The following is a 19,315-nucleotide window of genomic DNA, read 5'->3' as shown; positions in this document are numbered from 1 at the left end:
CAACACATTGAAGATGTACTTAAGAGCATCGCGGCTGAGTTGTGTGGACAGTTGTCCAAACATGTGAAGGACTGTGAGGTCCATAGCGAAAATGGGGTTCGGTCTCAATTCTCAAATCTCACATAATTAAAAATTCAGAGAATATGTTACAATATGTATTTAAATGAGGAATTAAGGTTAAAAAAATACTTACCCTTGAAAAATCGATTCTTCACGATAATTCTCTTTGAACAGCCACGAAATCTCGTCTTGATTACGAACAAGTGCAGTAACCCAAAATGGCCACCAACAAGAGGTAATCCTCTGTATTCTCCGTAGGGGTTGAGAATTAGAAAGAGGTGTGGGGATTGGCTAATTTTTTGGGAAAGGGAGAGGATTTGTAGGGGAACTTACGTTTTGGAAAATTTTTGCACACAGACCTCCTGTGTTCTCTTCTGTGAAGAAGATGAAGAAGATACATTATCAACAAAAACTCTCCACTAACACGATTTATCTGAGAGTATTAAACTACTTAAATCCTGTCTCTTATACACATCTAGATGTGTATAAGAGACAGATGTTATATCAAATATAACGCATAACCTATAGTTTTTGTATTGTATCAAATACAATATAATTTATAGTTTACGTTCTCTCAATCAATCATGGTATTTAATATAAATCAAATTTATATTAAATTTAATTATATGAATCCAATCCATATAATTAGTATTTTGAATCATATTCAAATATTTAATTCCTCTCAAAATAAAATTTATATTATGATGTATCAAATACATTATATTAATTATATCACATATAATTAATTTAAAATAATTATATCATATATAATCAATTCACTTAATTAATTTGAACAATTCAAATTAATCCAAAATTAATTCTCAATAATCTTTGTTGAGCTACAAAGGAGACCTTATGGACCTATAGATTGTAGCTCTAATGGTACTTGAATAATTAATTAAACTTCTTTAATTGAATTACTCAACATCCATTAATTGTCGGTCACTCCACTAAAGACCGACAGCTGCAGTCTTTGCACTACAAATATATTTTTATGTCCATTGGATATAATCAGTCAATAGCGCAATGACCCTTCACAAATCCCTCATAACTACAACTAGCCAAAATTATCATTTTGTCCCTATAGTTACATCTAACTCCTTAAGTACCACTGATCCCTCTAATGAACAATAAATCATAGTCCAACTATGGCCGAATCCCTCTCTGGCCAAGAGAAGGTGTGGCACCACATTGTTCAAGCCTCGGAATCAACCCCTAAGGTAGAAATTTATCTACTTACCTCGATATTAAGGAATGATTGAATTTCGTCTTGTGTAGCTATGTTTCCAGCTCCCTCATTAGACGAATCCCCTGGTAGGCTTATTGAGTCGGCGATCTGGCCATGCTCACTCATGCAAATCAAAGGACTGCCTTCATAGGCAGAAGTTCACAACTCACTCAGGATTTAGGTATTCTATACAAAAGCTTTGAACTTGCACCGAATTGCTTCGTTCTTCATCTCGATCATCAACAACTCTTGCCAAAAATGAGACCTGGGCTTACAGACTCAATAGTAGTAAGATCAACCCCCAAAACAACGAGCCCATTACAAATTTAATCAAAATTAATGCGAAAAATTCTAAGGTGTCAACATTCGAGAACGCCCAATTGTAAAAACCACATTCATAATTCAGAAATATTCATCACATTCATAATGCAGAATGAGAAATCCAACATAAACTATGATTTTCAAATCAAATTGGAAAATTAAAATTGCACGATTTGGCTCTAATACCAATTAAAGGGTTTGAAACTCACGTGGAAGCGCTTAAACGTTTTTCAATTCAATTTTCAATTTGATTTTTAAATAGAAAATACAAAGAAGAATGCAAAACTAAATTCACAATATAAACATTCTAAAAAACAGCCTGCTTAAAAAAGAGAAAAGAAAAAGAATTCTACTTACCCTTGAAGAATTATGTTCTTCTCGATTCCTCTCTTGATCAACAACATGAGACTGATCCTTCCCCAGTCTCACCAACACAAAAGCACAGCAGCAACAAATAACCCAACCACCACTATGAAGGCTTCCTCGTTATTCTCTAGGATGAGAAGTAAAGCAGAGTTATGGGCTTACTATAGATCAAATTTGGGAGAAAGAAGATGGAGAAAAATTTTGATGTGAGAATCACAGTCTTCACATAGAGTTTTTTTTTTTTTTTTTTACACTCAAGGTTAAATGTAGGAGGAAGAAGATAAAGAATCAAAACCACTCTGTGAACCAAAAACGTTGAACTCATTTCACATCCCTCATCTCAAATTTAAAATTCAAAATAAATTAAAAACCATAATTTTAATTTTAAATAAAATATATAATAACCAACTTTATTGTATATTTAAATAAAATATATAATAGCCAACTTTATTGTATATTAATATTCAATCATATGTTATATCATATATAACATATAACCTATAGTTTATATTATATCACATATAATATAACCTATAGTTTATTAATCTCTCAATTAACCTATAGTATTAATGTGAATCATATTTATATTAATTTTAACCTATAGTTTTATATGAATCATATTCATATAATTAATATTTGAATCATGTTCAAATATTTATTTCTCTCATTGAAAGTTGATATTATAATGTATCATATACATTATATTAATTATATCTCATGTAATTAATTCCCTTCAATTAATTTGAACAATTTAAATTAATCCAAAATTAATTTAATTCTCATTAATCCTAATTAAGCTAACAATTGGACCTTATGAACCTATAGGTTGTAGCTCCAATGATACTTGATTAATTAATTAAACTCTTTAATTAAATTAATCAACCTTCATTAACTAATGATCACTCCACTAAAGACCAACAGCTGTACTATTCGCACTATAGATATATTTCTATGTCCATTGGATATAACCATTCAACAACACATTGACCTTTCACAAATTGCTCGTAAGTACAACTGGATCAAAATTACCATTTTGTCTCTATAGATACATCTAACTTCTCAAATATCACGGATCCCTCTAATGAATAATTAGTTATAGTCCAACTACAACTGAACCTCTCTCGGGCCAAAAGAGGGTATGGCGCCACATTGTCGAGCCCTAGAATTAGTCCTTAAAGGAGCAATTTCTCCACTTACCCTAACCGAAAGAAAAGAATGAATTCCTTCTTGTGTAGCTGTGTTTTCAACTCCCCAATTAGACGAATTCCCAAAATGGTAGGCTTATTGAGTCGACGAATTCGGTCACTCTCACCTATACAGATCAAAGGATCGCCCTCATAGATAGAAGTTCATAACTCATTCAGGATTCAGGTCAAGTCACCTATGGTCATCTTGGTGAAATGTAAGTCTCTTCTAGCAACAGTATTATGAAGATAGACTATTCATTTCATGGTCCGGTCTTATACAAACTCTTCTATAGAATACCCCTACTCACAGGTCTCCACATGAGTGATCATAATCATCACTTATAGCACTATACAACGATTGTAACAATTATAAAGTAGGTCGTATTCGTAGTATTACCAGGCTAAGGTACCCAACTTTATCTATCTACTACAGATCGTTCAGGTTATCACTTAAGAATGATCCATCTTTATGTCTCCACATACATGTTTATGTTACAACAGATAACCTTGGATCTTAGTTTATTGGTTTTTGAGTTAATGAAACTAAATGTCGAATAAAATATATCTTATTATATTAAATAAATAAAATGTTTGTACAAATACAATTACAAGCTACAAGATCACGAGATTTAGAGCATAACCCCAACACTGTCATTATCCATAGAAGATTGAAGACCAATTTTCTTGACCTTGTTTCCTGTTTTGTTACCTAAGGTCATTCCAAACGTTCAAAGGGAGCTCATCAATTTTCATGCTACTAATATCTTGTGCTTCTTCTAAGTTGTAATCTTCATATCAAACCTTTTGGGAAGAGATGGAAGAACTTTACGAACTAGTTTCTCTTCAGAAATCTTTTCTCCAAGAGAAAAGGATTCATTTGCAATATCAAGGAGACGAATGTTAAACTTAGACACACTCTCATCATCTCACATGTCACACTGCCTCCCAGGCTACCCTCTTAATCTGATAAGAGATGTGTAAACAGCAGATGTCAACCCTTTTATGACACCTACGTCCAACTTATACCTTTAACCTATTTCCTTGCACCTGTTTGACCTGATAGATAGTTCATAAACATAATATATTATCAATGCATGCACAGCTATATCCTTATAGGAATTTAGAATTCAATAGCAAAATACAACATAGTCACGACTAATATATATACTCAACATAATTCATATTTAAGTACTTCCATATATATATGTGTGTGTGTGTGTGTGTGTGTGTGTGTATGTATGTATACAGACTTAAAATTTTACACTTCCCAACTACATCTACATGAGTTCCAGACTAACAAAAACATGACTAAGACCTAGGCAGACACCAGATCTTTCAGAGCTCTATTGTCTTATGGCAGACTGGGGGCTGTAAGCTAGGCTCCAGAAAATCGGCTGCTACTTGGAAAGTAAGTCATTTTGAAAGAGTGAACTAAAATGCCCAGTGAATGACTGATATAAAAATATAAATTCATAAACATAGGCATACTGGATTAATAAGAAAATATTTGATAAACAGAAATGCTTTCATAGTTCAGGGTTAAAAACAAAGACTCATCTTAAACACGTAAACTTTGAACTTTAAATCATAACATTAACATACTGAAACCCTGAACACATAACATAAATTAAGCTAATCTTGTAAAAACATTCATACTTTACTTGGTACTCTTATGCCTTAAATGAGGTAGAGCCCCTTTTTCTCACTCACCCTCAACGTCGATAACCTTAGCTAATATAGAATAATCTCAATACAATCAGTGACAATAATGGTCATACGTGCACATAGATATGACCCCAAAGGCTAATATAAGCATATACCTAATGTATTCCCTAGACACTTTCATTACCTTAAATATCAGAGGACCCAGATGTTGGGGTTGATGCCCTAAAGTCTCGTGTCCTGTAGTTTGTAAACAGTTTGTACGAACGCCTATGTTGTATAATATATGATATTTACTTCACATCTTGTTTTTTGCTCAGTTGCATGTTTTATTAGCTTTACCACAAACCAATAAACTTAAAATCCCTGGTTATCTGTATGTAACTTAAGTATGTATGTGGTGACATACAAGTGGATCATGTCTTGAGTGATAACCAAAATGGTCTGTAGTATATGGATTATATGAGGGAAACCTTATTCTGAAAACGCTGCGGATGCGGCCCACTTTGTGGAATGGTCACAAGGGACATGCGAGCGGAGGCGTCCTATACAAAGAGTTTGTATAAAACCTGAGCACAAAGTGTTAACGTCTCATTATATAACACCGTTCATGATAGAGACTTCACTTCACTAGGATGACCATAGGTAACATGACCTCAATCCTGAGTGAGTTGGGAACTCTTGCCATTGAGGGCGGTCCCTTGATTTGTATGGGTGCGGTGGCCAGATCACCGATTCAAACCTACCATTTTAGGGATTCGTCTGATTTGGGAGTTGGGAACTCAGCTACACAAGATGGAATTCACTTCTTCCCCAAGGCAGGGGTAAGTAGATAGATAGCTTCCTTAAGGGCTGATTCCAGGGCTTATACGATGTGGCGCCACACACCCTCTCTTGGCTTGAGAAGTGTTCACACATAGTTGGACTATGTTGTATTGTTCATTAGAGGAATCAGTGGTATTTTAGATGTGAGATAACTACAGGGGAAAAACGGTAATTTGGCTCAGTTGTACTTACGAGCATCTGTGAAGGGTCATCGTACTCATGATTGGTTATATTCGATGGACACAGAAATATATCTGTGGTAAGAAAAGTTCAGTTATTGGTCTTTAATAGAATGTCTGACAGTTAATGGATGGTGTATCTCGTGGCTAAAGAGTTTAGTCAGCTATTCACTGACCGTTGGAGCTTCGAGCCACAAGTCCATTAGGTCCCCAGGGTAGCTTGGATAAAGTCAAGAATCAATGTTTGAGTTAATTTGAAATGTTCAAATTGACAAGAGCAAGTTCGATTATATATAATATAATTGGACTGGTTGATTATATATGATATAATTGGTTAAATGTATGAGATACATTATTTTGGAGGAAATTAGATATAAATATGATTTGTATCATGTAGAGGAGAAATTACTGTAGTAGATATGTGATATCAAACTATAGGTAAAAATATAATACGATTATATTTATTAATAATTTAATTAGTTAATTATATGATAATTAACCTAAAATCTCTCTCGAACGTGCGTTAGTGTGAAAACAGCGTCGGTTATTATAACCGATGAATAAAATGAAATTTGTTTCAGTTTGAAAATTTTGGAAAAAGATCAAAGGTTTTTGCTTGTTGGTATGGAAACGTAAACGATCGCTTAAAATCGAGAGACTATACGATAGTCGCTCAGCGCCTAAACGATTGCATACCTCGTGCCTAAACAATCGCCTACCTAGCACCTAAACGATCGCACACTAATTTCTAAACGATCGATTAGCTTTCCTACACGATCGTGTACTTTCTTCTAAGCGATAAGCATCTAGCTATGCGATAGCTTCATATTCTCTCCCACTTGCTTATCGTCTACACGATATGTTCTTCCTCCTACCTCTACCAAACTCACCAAAGACCACGGGGTTCTCGCTCCGAGAATACCTATGGAACCTTTCTGGTGGTGTCGTCCCCGCTGCGTTCATTTGTTTGCGGTTGTTCGTGCTGCTGTAGCCGACGCATCTGTTGGTCGTTTATTGATCGGGTAGAGGTCTTCCGCTGCATTGAGTTCTGAAGCTTGAAGAGCGTCTTCAACCGGTATGAGAATTCTCTCCCTTGTTATTTCTTGTTCAAAGCATGCCGTTAATTACTTTTTGTTTGCATAACTATATGTTCGAATGTATTTGGTGTATTTCGGTCACGGTGAAATTGGAGAGATCCGACGACGCTCATGGAACTCTTCGTTAAGAGATTCTTCACCAGATACCTTCATCTTCTTGAGTATCGGGTTTCATCATTAGAGTACTGAAGCATGCTTTTCACTAAACATACATAGTACTTTAACTCTTAAGCATTCTTTATAAAACTTGGCATTCATGTAGGTAAACATAATATGAAAGTCAATAACATATTGCGAATACTTTCATTGATTAACTCATGCTTAGACAAGACATAACAACTGGTTTATAAACTTTCATTCAGAAATCATTTATGTTTGAAACATGTTTTAGCTTATACTAAAAATTTACTTTGGGTGGACCACACGTCCAACATTATCATTTTCGCTAAATCATGCCTTGAAAAAAATTTAAAACTTTGTCACTCACTGTTGTTTTCTAGTTCTCAGGGTTTATAAGCCTTCCTAATTTTCGTTTGGCCTATCACATAAGAAAGTTAGGCGTCGGACACTTCCTTAATGCACAACTGGACAGGCTATGAAAACAGAGGGCTGGGGAGAGAGAAATAACAAAGGGAGGGAGAGGAAGATCGAGAGGACGAACAACAACTCACCTAGACAGTCGACGACTGACATGCAGTCGATGGCGGTCTAAGAACAACAGCAATGGTTGCGGCATCAACGTGCATTGCAGCGATCTGAAGATTGAAGACTACAGTTGAACTTGAGAAGAAGATTAAGCAAATACATGCATGTTTAGGGTTTCTTTTCTTTAATTACATATTTTTATTCTATTTAAAATATAGTAATTAATTTTATTTAATGACTATTAATAAATGTCATAAATTTTTGACATTTAAAAACGGTCATAAAATACTAAAGTTCAAAAATTTGTGTTTTTTCTTACCAAAAACAAGCATTTTTCACATTTGACTCTTTTTTCACTCTTCAACCTCAATTTGGCTACATTATTGTGTCATGGAAATTAGGGGTGTTCAAATGATCCGAAAACCCGAACTACCCAGACTACCCAACCCAAAAAATTGTAAGGGTTAGATTGGGTTAGTTTAATTTTGGAATGGGTTGGGTTAAATTTGTTTTAATAATTTTTCGGGTTGTGTTGGTTCTCGGGTTAGATTTTTAAATTTTCGGATTGATCCAGCCCAACCCAAATTAATAATATATATATATATATTATAATAGGTTTAAATTTTAGGTTTTTGTTTTATAATCCCTTGCAGTCGTTCAACCTACCTGATTTATTTCAAGTTTCACACGTCTCACCCTCTCTCTCATTGTCATCCCTCGTCGTCTTTCTCATGGTTTCTCCTCGTCGTCTCTCTCACTATTTCTTTCGATTCCTTTCAAGTTTGAGGCTTCGTTTCATACATATCTCACAATCGTCTCTCAAGCCTCACAGAAAAAACTTCGTCTCCCACAATCCGACTCTCCTTCCTTATTTCTATCTTCCTTTTTAAGCTCTCCTTATTCCTTTTTAAACTCTTCTACATCTACATCATCTTCCTCTTCTCCCTCGATCTATGTCCGTCCAACGTCAATTTCGATTTTCGATAGTAAGTTGAGCCCAAACATCAAAGGTGGATACATTTCAATGTCTTTCTATGATTTTTTTTCATAATTTAGATCTCCAAACCCGACAACCTAACCCAACTAAACTAACCCTAAATTTTAAGGGTTGGGTCAGGTTGGATTGGAGAGCCTGATCGGGTCATTCGGGTAGCCAACCCAACCAACCTTAATCTTCGAGATGGTCTAAAAAACTTCCCCAACCCAACCCGTGTACATCCCTAATGGAAACACATATTTGTTGTAGTGAAATAGAAACTAAACTCAAAACCCATGGACTAAAAAGATCATTTTTCCTATAAAATATCATCAATTAGTCACCAGTATATATATAAATACCAAAAATAATATCAATAACTTATTTCAAGAGTGAAAATAACTTGATTATTGATTTAAATTATTTTCATAAATTATTTTATTGAAAATTATTTCAAATGGTAAAACTGTTGAAAATATTTACAAGATATAACAAAATTTTAGAACTATCAATGATAGACACTGATAGACATTGATAGACTTCTATCAGCATCTATCATTGATAGTTTTAAAATTTTACCATATTTTGTAAATATTTTGTTTTACTTTTCTATATTTAAAAATGACTCTTATTTTATTTATAGGGAATATATGTTGATATTAATATTTCTATGGATATATTCATAGAATTAAAACTTCGATAATGATATCGACATCAATATTTTAATTTTTGTAGTATCTTCACCAACTAATATGAAACTTGTACCATCCACTTTGATGTTAGAGAGGTTTGTTATTAAAGAAAAAACTAATTAATAAAGTAAGAAGAGAGTTCTATTAAATCATGATATGTGTCAATAAAGTAAAACTACATTTATGCCGGTCAACTGAGTTTGGCTCAATGGTATTGACATGCACTCCGATCCAAGAGAGAAATTCTATTAAATCATGATGTGTGTCAATAAAGTAAAACTACATTTATGACATATACTACGATCCAAGAGGTAGATTCAATCACCACCTCACAATTGTTATATTCATAGTGAAATGGTGTGACAGACGGTATTCAAATAAACATTTGAAAAAGCATTAAAAAAAAAAAAGCAGCCTATTTCACTATATAATCTTGAAAGAACTTGTTTTGATGATTATATTTAAAAAACTTTTTGATGATTATATTAAAAAACTAAGTTTCTCAAACTACTCCAAGTATCTTCAAACAAAATAAATGCATGGATATTTGAATTGGGAGTTTTAAATTTTCATCAACATTTATCCATATGTTTATATGCTCATGGATTAGATATTGGCATGTGAGAGATGAATCGATATTTTCATATAAAAAATCGATAAGAAAATAATGCAGATTATTACTAGCATACATAAAATAAAAGTTAATAATAAGAAATTTAAATATGAGAGGCGTATCAACATTTTATTAATATTTTCTTTTATAAAAAAAATTCATGAAATTGAGACTTCAACGGTATTCAATATTGAATACCTAGTGTGAACCTTACATGAGGATAAAATTGAGAGAAAAATTGAATGTATGTAATGACTTTTACCCATCAAAAAGCATGGCAAAGAAATGGAGAAAACGAAAGGGAATGTGATAGAGACGTGAGATGAGAAAGTTTAAAAAAAAAAGTAAATGAATAGAAAGCGACCGTATATTTATAATAAGAAAATAAAAGTAGCAGTTGCGTTTTCATTTAAAAAAAAAATAACAATAATAGCAACATTTATTAGATAAACATTGGTTTTATCGCAAGACTCCATCCATCTTACCATCTCGAGTATTATTCAAATTAACTTTCTAGCCGATTTGTTAAAAAAAATTAAACTAAATTAAATCCTATTTTGATCCTAAATTCTTATTCTATTTTGATCTTTAAACTTTAAAAAATATCCATTTTAGTTCCCAAATTTTTAAAAAATATTTATTTAAAGTTAAGATTATGTTAATTCTTTAAAGATGAAATTTGTTCAAGAATGAAATTGCATCTGGAATGGATAGAACAAGGTAAAGTGAAGTAAAAATATCAACAACTAATGTGCCAAAATAGTGAACAACCAAAATTTTGAATGCAAAATGACTTTTGAGATCTCCTATAGAAAATAATTTTACCATCTAATTCAAAATTGAAAACTTTATAGGATCGATATGATAACCCTAGGGGGTGAATAGGGTTACTTAAAACTAATAAATTTGTTTTACTAATATGGACCCAATTAAGCAAATGAATATAATTTTAGGTAATAAATAATTTAAATAATAAATTCATGAAAATAATTTCATTTTTAATTAAACAAGAAAATAAGAACCACACTTAAAGCAGCCTATTTAATTATAATAAAAAAAAAATTGGTGATGAATATAGAAAATTTAAAACTACTGATCAAAACAAATAAAAATAATTAATCTAAAGAACAAATATTGCAATTAATTTAATGTAATAAACAATAATAATATATTAATTGCAAAATTAAAGTAGTATACGAATACAGAAATTGACACTAATAATTTTGTAGTGGTTCGGCACAACCGGCCTACATCCACTTCTCAAGCTCCTCTTGGGTATGTCACTATAAACTTGACTCTTTCCACGGCTTAAAGTCGAACTACTTCTTCTTTCGGATACAAAAAAAGACTCGATCCTTTCCACGGTTGAGGATCAAACCGTTACAATTGTAACAACCCGAACCCCTAGGACTTAAGTTAGGCCGTTACTAAATACATGCATGCATTGAACTTGAAACGACACTCGGTTTTGGCGAAATAAATGCTAATTAAATAAGGTAAGTTCAAAAGGCTTTCATTAAATTCAAATATTAAAACAATAGTAGGGTACCTATAAATGATAAAGGAAAATAAATGAGTCTGAAAAACGATTCTTAAAAGTAAGTTTTAAACATCAAAACTAAAAGTTAAGAGAAACATGAAAAGAACTCTAAATCTCATGAGCGGAAGCGTGAAAACTAGTCCCAGTGGCTCGATCACGAATTCCGCTTGTCCATCACCGATGCATCTCTACCCTTACCCGAAACAACAATATGAGAAAGAATGAGTATAAAATACTCAGTAAGTAACCCCACTATTGGGGTCAGGCTAGGCACCTATGTCCTCTAGATACCCACCTCTGGTGAAACATATAAACTGCTCTAGTCCTCATGGGACACATATACACATGAAACAAGAAGGAGACTGAGTCTTATCCTACTGTAGTTAAGTATAGCCACTACCTCTGGTGAATCCCGAAGGAAACACAAACTAGTGAATCCCGAAGGAAACACAAAATCTAATAGGCATCTAACTAATCAGTAAGGACATTTGCACAGTCTCAACATCATAATCATCATTGTACGAATCTATGACATACATATAAACATCAACATCATGGCTCTACAACATACACATATAACTCAACATCATCAGATGAAATACAACTATATGGAAGCACATACCATCTTCTACTAGCATTCAAGTGTCTATGTGCATAAATAAATCATTCAAATCTTGTACCAGAACATACTTTGATCATATTATATTATCAATCTATCACATTGTCATTCTGCCATAACATTCATTTATCATGCTAGCATACATCTAATGTCTGGCCCATGGGCAGTTCCAGTAGTAAGATTACTTACCTCAAATAAAGTCCAGAATTAACTCAAGCGAACAAACTCCTTTCTAGCTTTCCACGACCTTTGAATGAGATCCTAGAACATGGATAAAAATCGATCTTAACCTTTAAGCCCAATTTTTTAAACACTAAATCATTCTAAGATTACCAGCACAACGCACCAAAAGTGGTTTGGCCAAGATCACCTCAAAGTACTAACACCAAAATTCTCGTCAAAATCAAACTCAAGTCATTCGCTTCTAAATTCAAAACTTCTCCAAAACTTGAATCCAAAGCCCAATTAATCTGAGTAAACCAAAAAAAAAAAACAAAAATCAAAACTCCATGGGCAATCAAAGCTCTTTCAAGAGAGTTCAATGGTAGCTCCAAGATCTACCCAAAACCTCACCTATTTTCAAGATTTGGTGAAGCCATGATTGCGGCGCTCGATAGAGGGCGGCAGAACGTGCGGCAGCGACTAGAGCAGTGATGGTGACCAGCGGCTGGCAAATGAGAGAACGGCGATGCGGCTCAAATCCGATGACTTGGCTTGGCGTGAGCAGATCTGGCAGCTCGGTGTGGGACCCGGAATCGGATATGGGCGACGTGAACAGTCAGCGGCGAGCGGCGAAACATAGCGGATGAGGCGCGGTTCTGACCGGCTGGCACGCTGGGGGGCTTCAAATCGCAGACTGATAGTCAGCGTCGGTTTGACGGAAGATTGAGTGCGAAATAAATGCTAATTAAATAAGGTAAGTTCAAAAGGCTTTCATTAAATTCAATACTAAAACAATAGTAAGGTACCCATAAATGATAAAGGATATAAATAAGTCTGAAAAACGATTCTTAAAAGTAAGTTTTAAATATCAAAACTAAAAGTTAAGAGAAACATGAAAAGAACTCTAAATCTCATGAGCAGAAGCATAAAAACTAGTCATTGTAGCTCGATCAAGAATTTCTCTTGTCCATTGCCGATGCATCTCTACCCTTACCTGAAAAACCAACATGAGAAAGAATGAATATAAAATATTCAGTAAGTAACCCCATAACTAGGTCATGGCTGGCATCTATGTCCTCTAGATACCCACCTCTGGTGAAACATATAAACTACTCTAGTCCTCATGGGACACATATACACATGAAACAAGAAGGAGACTGAGTCCTATCCTACTGTAGTTAAGTATACCCATTACCTCTGGTGAATCCCGAAGAGACACAAACTAGTGAATCCTTAAGGAAACACAAACTAGTGAATCCCGAAGGAAACACAAATTGGTGAATCCCGAAGGAATCACAAACTAGTGAATCCCGAAGGAAACACAAACTGGTGAATCCCGAAGGAAACACAAAATCTAATGGGCATCTAACTAATCAGTAAGGACATTTGCACAGTCTCAACATCATAATCATCACTGTACGAATCTATGACATACATATAAACCTCAATATCATGGCTCTATAACATACACATATATCTCAACATCATCAAATCAAATACAACCATATGGAAGCACATACCATCTCCTACTAGCATTCAAGTTTCTATGTGCATAAATAAATAATTCAGATCTCGTACCAGAAGATACTTTAATCATATTATACTATCAGTCTATCATGCTGTCATTCTGCCATAACATTCATTTATCATGATAGCATACATCTAATGTCTGGCCCGTGGGCAGTTCCAGTAGTAAGATTACTTACCTCAAATAAAGTCCATAAATTAATTCAAGCGAACAAACTCCTTTCTAGCTTTCCACAACCTTTGAATGAGATCCTAGAACATGGATAAAAATCGATCTTAACCTTTAAGCCCAATTTTTTAAACACTAAATCATTCCAAGATTACCAGCACAACTTACCCAATAGTGGTTTGGCCAAGATCACCTCAAATTACTAACACCAAAATTCTCGTCAGAATCAAACTCAAGTCGTTTGCTTCTAAATTCAAAACTTCTCCAAAACTTGAATCCAAAGCCCAATTAATCTGAGTAAACCAAAAAAACAAAAACAAAAATCAAAACTCCATGGGAAATCAAAGCTCTTTCTAGAAAGTTCAACGGTAGCTCCAAGATCTACCCAAAACCTCACCTATTTTCAAGATTTGGTGAAGCCACGGCGGCGGCGCTCAACAGAGGGTGGCAGAGCGCGTGGCAGCGACTAGAGTAGTGACGGTGGCCAGCGGCTGGCAGATGAGAGAACGGCGATGCGGCTCAGATCCGATGACGTGGCTTGGCGTGAGCAGATTTGGCGGCACACGAGCGCGGCGACTCGACGTTGAGATCGGAATCAGATCTGGGCAACATGAACGGTCAATGGCGAGCGGCAAGCGGCAAAATGCAGCGGACAAGGCGTCGGGTTCTGACCGACTGCCGCGCTGAGGGGGGCTTCGAATCGCCAGCTGATCGTCAGCGTCGGGTTCGACGGAATACTGATCTATAGTCGACAGCTAGGTTTTCTCAAAAGGGGAGGGGGGCGTGCGGTGAGGTTGAAGAAGACAGAGAAGTAAGTATAATTATATTTTATTCAGTATAATTATATTTTATTCCTTTCTTTATTCCACTTTATACTATTAAATTTTTTCCTTCTCAAAAAGAAAATTAATTCCTGCCATTAATTTCCAAATTGAATAATTTCACGCCAACAATTAAATTCCCGTACTTATACTTGAAGTCCAAAATCCCAAAAATTCCCTCCAACTAATAACAATTACTGAAATTCCAAATAATAAAAATTATTGAACTTACATTATTACTAAAAAAATATACGAGGTATTACAACAATACTCTTGCTATGGGTTCAAGAGTAACCATTTACACTAGATTTGGAAATGAAGAACAATATGAGAAAAACTTTCTAAAAGAGTGGACTTACAAATTGTGGCACTCAACAAATTAATCATCACAATATAATAAATCTCTTAAGAATAAGATGAAAAGAAATACTGAGAGTTTTAAGAGAATAACAATGGTGGCTTGGAGGAAAAGTGATAGCTTTGAGAGAATAATAATGGTGGCTTTGAGGATTGTAAAACTGTGTAATTGTTATTATGATTTGGAGGAGAAGATGAGTTTAAATATAGAAGAAAAATTGTTGGAAACCACATTTAACTTGGATCTTTGGATCTTGAAAAACAAAATTGAATGATGGAGATTTAAGCTCAACTAGCCGTTAGACACAAATATAATATAATATAATAATATATATCTTTTTAAATCATTTTTAAAAAAAAATCAACAAAAAACAAGTGATCATGTGTTTTAAAACTAGCCGTTAGATACAAATATAAAATAATATTCAATTCATTTTCTTTCTAAAACCAATCAAAAAATCAAAAGTCTATCATGTGTCACTTCTCCACTAGTCCAAGTGACACATTTCTATTGGTCCACTTAGATGAGAAAAATTCTGCCACATCATCAACTTGGGATTTTTCGGTTAAGTTTGTTTCGGTCATATCTTCTCTGTTTGAACTCCGTTTTGAGTGATTCAAATTGCGTTAGAATTGTTGTTCCGAGCTCTATGCAATAGACATTTAAAAAGCACTCAATTGTTAATGAATAATAGGAGGTCTGTTGCCATCAAAATATTAATTAATTAATTAGTTAAAATTAATTAATTTGAGATTCATGGCCAAAAAACCAACAAACTCCATTTTTTTAGCATGACTAACTTTTTTGATAGCTTAATCATCAAAAAATACAAGTTGTTTCACCATTATGTTTAAGAGTTAACATAATCTTAATAGCAAGGATCAAAATAAGAATTTTTTAAAAATTTGGAACTAGAATAGACATTTTTAAAAATTTAATGATAAAAAATAGAATCAGATTCAAAGTTGCGGACCAAAATAGAATTTAAACTCATTAATTTCTTTCATTATTCTTGACTATTACTCAAATATTCTTCAAATCTCATTACTTTTTTTTTTTTTTTTTTACGAATCTGTGTCATGTGTCAATTAAATAATTATGTTCTCTTTCTCGTGTCATGAAGAATAAGTATACGTAGTAGGTTGGCATAACTTTAGAAATATTCTCTATGGTTAAAATAATAGGTTCCTTGGATAATTTTTTTATTCATATTTTAAAAGTTGAAATGATCTTTTAAACTAAAAATCTACCTTTTTTCTCCTTTTTCCCATCCTCCTTTCCTCTTCTTCTTTAATTATTATTTTTAATTTAAAATGTTATATTAACATTTCAAATAATAATTTTTTTTTAAAGAAAACCCTATTTTTAAACATCTAGGACTAAAAAACCACACCTATTAGTGAGTACACAGCAACTAAAAAAAGTATTTTTTTTCAAAAAAGAAAAGTTAATAATAATACTATGCTCTTCTAATCATCTGAGTTCTTGTGCCTTGGTAGAAAGCATTTGGTTAACCACTTTGATTTTTCTGCATTTTTTTTCTAGTACAACTTTGAGAATGAGAAGTGAACACCCCGATCTCTAGGGATGAAGGTCATGTTCCACCAAACCAAACTTCCATTGACTTTTTTTTTCTTAGAGTTTTCCATTGAGGAGAATGCGTCTAATATTTTAAAGAAAGTTGCACATATTTTGTTATGTTAAAGTCATAAATAATAATTTTCAACAACTCCACAGACCACAATGATGCGATAACCATAAACCGACACCGATCGAAGTTTGTTGATTTCCAACCGTCTAACTTGATTTCGATCGATTTGGATCAGTTGGATCGGTTTTTCGGTCTACCATGCTCACCCCTAACCACATCATTGGAGTTCATGATTCGTAGGGCTAGCCGCGCTTTTTTCGAGGATCTAGCACAATAGCAACATACAACAATAGATTTTTTTTTCATTGTTCCCCCAATACCTCTCAAATTTGGCCTTCTTGTTATTGGTCATTCCAACTAGCATTGCATTTGCACTACCAACATTCAAATGTATACAATTCTGAATCACTGTAATCTGATGAAAAACCATATTCGAAGTGGTATACAAAGAGCCTGAAATTTTCAACGTCGCATCATAAAAAACTTTTAAAAACCTAATTAACATCTTAGCATTTGTCCAATCTTCCTTGTTTGGTAACAAATCGTGTCTATAAGAAGCATCTTCATCTTCTAATTTATCAAAAGCCTTTCCAAACTTCACAACTGTCTCAAGCATCAAATATGTAGAGTTCCATCTAGTGAGAACATCAAGACATGCATAACTCTTACAAGAAATTTTTTCAATTTCAATGCACTTTTTAAATTTCAAAAAACGTGCAGGAGAAGATCTTATAAATCGTACAACATATTGAATCCTATTAATGCAATCACTATGTTTCTTAAAAGCATCACATATTATAAGATTTAATATATGAGCACAACAATGAACATGCACAAATTTTCCACTAAACAATAATCCCTTATTGAATCTTTTCAGAAGATAAGCAATGACAGAGTCATTCGAACTTGCATTATCAATCGTCAAAGGCATTATTCTTTCAATGCCCTAATCCTTCAAATTCTTTTCAATGGTTTTACCAATAGTATCACCTTTATGATTATCAATTGGACAAAAACTAAGTATCCTTTTATGTAATCTTCAATCAGAATCTATGAAATTGGTAGTTAGTACCATGTAATTTATATTTTGTCCTAAAGTCCAACAATCCGTAGTGAGAGAAATTCTATACTTCTTGTTTGCAAGCATGTCTTTCAAACACTTTTTCTCATTTAACATACAACTTCAGTACATCTCTAGCCACAGTAAACCGAGACGAAACAACAAATCTAGGTTAACTTGCACATGTTAATCTATCGAAAAATTTCTTAAATCCTTTACCCTCCACAAACTTAAATGGCAATTCGTCAACCATTACCATTTCTACCAATGCTTCCCGACAACTCTCTAAACTATATGACTCACAAACAAGTTGTGAAGTATTATCCCCAGCATTATATTTGTCTTCAGTTTTGAAAGCAATGTCATTTGAATTGGATCTCTCTTTTTTTGGTAAGGGTATTGTTTACAATTTTTCAAATGATTCTTCATAGTCCCAGTACCATTACGTTTAGAATGACATGCATAGACAACTCTACAGTATTTACATTGAGCATAAGGGTCTTTAGGAACACCTTTTTGCCTCTCAAAATGATCCCAAACCATGGATTTTTTCACAACCTTCCTTCTTTTCGGTGGATATGGAACATCTGATGTCTCATTTGTTGGATCAACATCAACGATATTTGTATTGACATCCGTTTCTGCATCTTGTTCATTTTTTAAAGTATTAGTTGCAGTTCCATTAAACTCCATATCCGTTGAATCCATGTAAGTCTACATAATAAAAACTTACTTGAAAGTTATTGTTATCAACTAATACTGATAGGAAAGCAACTACATTAACTAAAAGGCAACTTCTTGCTAAAAAGACTATTAGCTTAAAGGTTTGAAGCTAAGCACACCATGTCAATATCACACAATTCACATAATAATTTTCTTCAAAAGCTATGTTAAATATTGATACTTTTTCATATTGTTACCAAGACCTATTTTTAGACCCAACAATTCACAAAATAATTTTTAGACCCAACAAGACCTATTTTTATTCGGACTCAAAGTTACCAAGTTCTTCATCTTCATTTCAATCTTAGAAAATTGATTTAGTATTTCAGTCGTTTACTGTCACAAACTCACAAAGAAAGAAAAAAAAACTCAAAGTAATAAAATGAGGGAGGAAAAAGTTACCAATCTCTTCAAGTTCGATGGACGGATCGATGGAGGGGAGGCTGACGGTGACCGAGGGTAGGTTGACCGCTGACGGACGGTGAATAGATGGTGAACAGGAGGAGATGACGTTGAACGAAGGTAGGTGGACGGATCGATGGACAATTCGATCAACGGATCACTGGGGTTGGATTGGGCTGCAACGATGGACGTCGGACGAAGTCACGACGGGCTACGGCTGAAGAGTCGAAGGCGGAACGCAAACGACTAAAGAGAATGAAGCACAGCTAGTCCTACAATCGTGAACTCAAATTTGAAGAAGGTATTTATTCAATTTTTTAACTTTAAACTTTATTTATTTGCATTTTGTTGTTGTAACTTGTTAGTTTAAAATCTTAATGAGGTTTTCTTTCTCTTTTTAATCTTAAGTATATAGGATTTAGAGCGGTTATG

Source organism: Benincasa hispida, chromosome 10 (assembly GCF_009727055.1).
Source record: "Benincasa hispida cultivar B227 chromosome 10, ASM972705v1, whole genome shotgun sequence".
Lineage (NCBI taxonomy): Eukaryota > Viridiplantae > Streptophyta > Magnoliopsida > Cucurbitales > Cucurbitaceae > Benincasa > Benincasa hispida.
Note: the sequence above shows the minus strand (reverse complement) of the source record.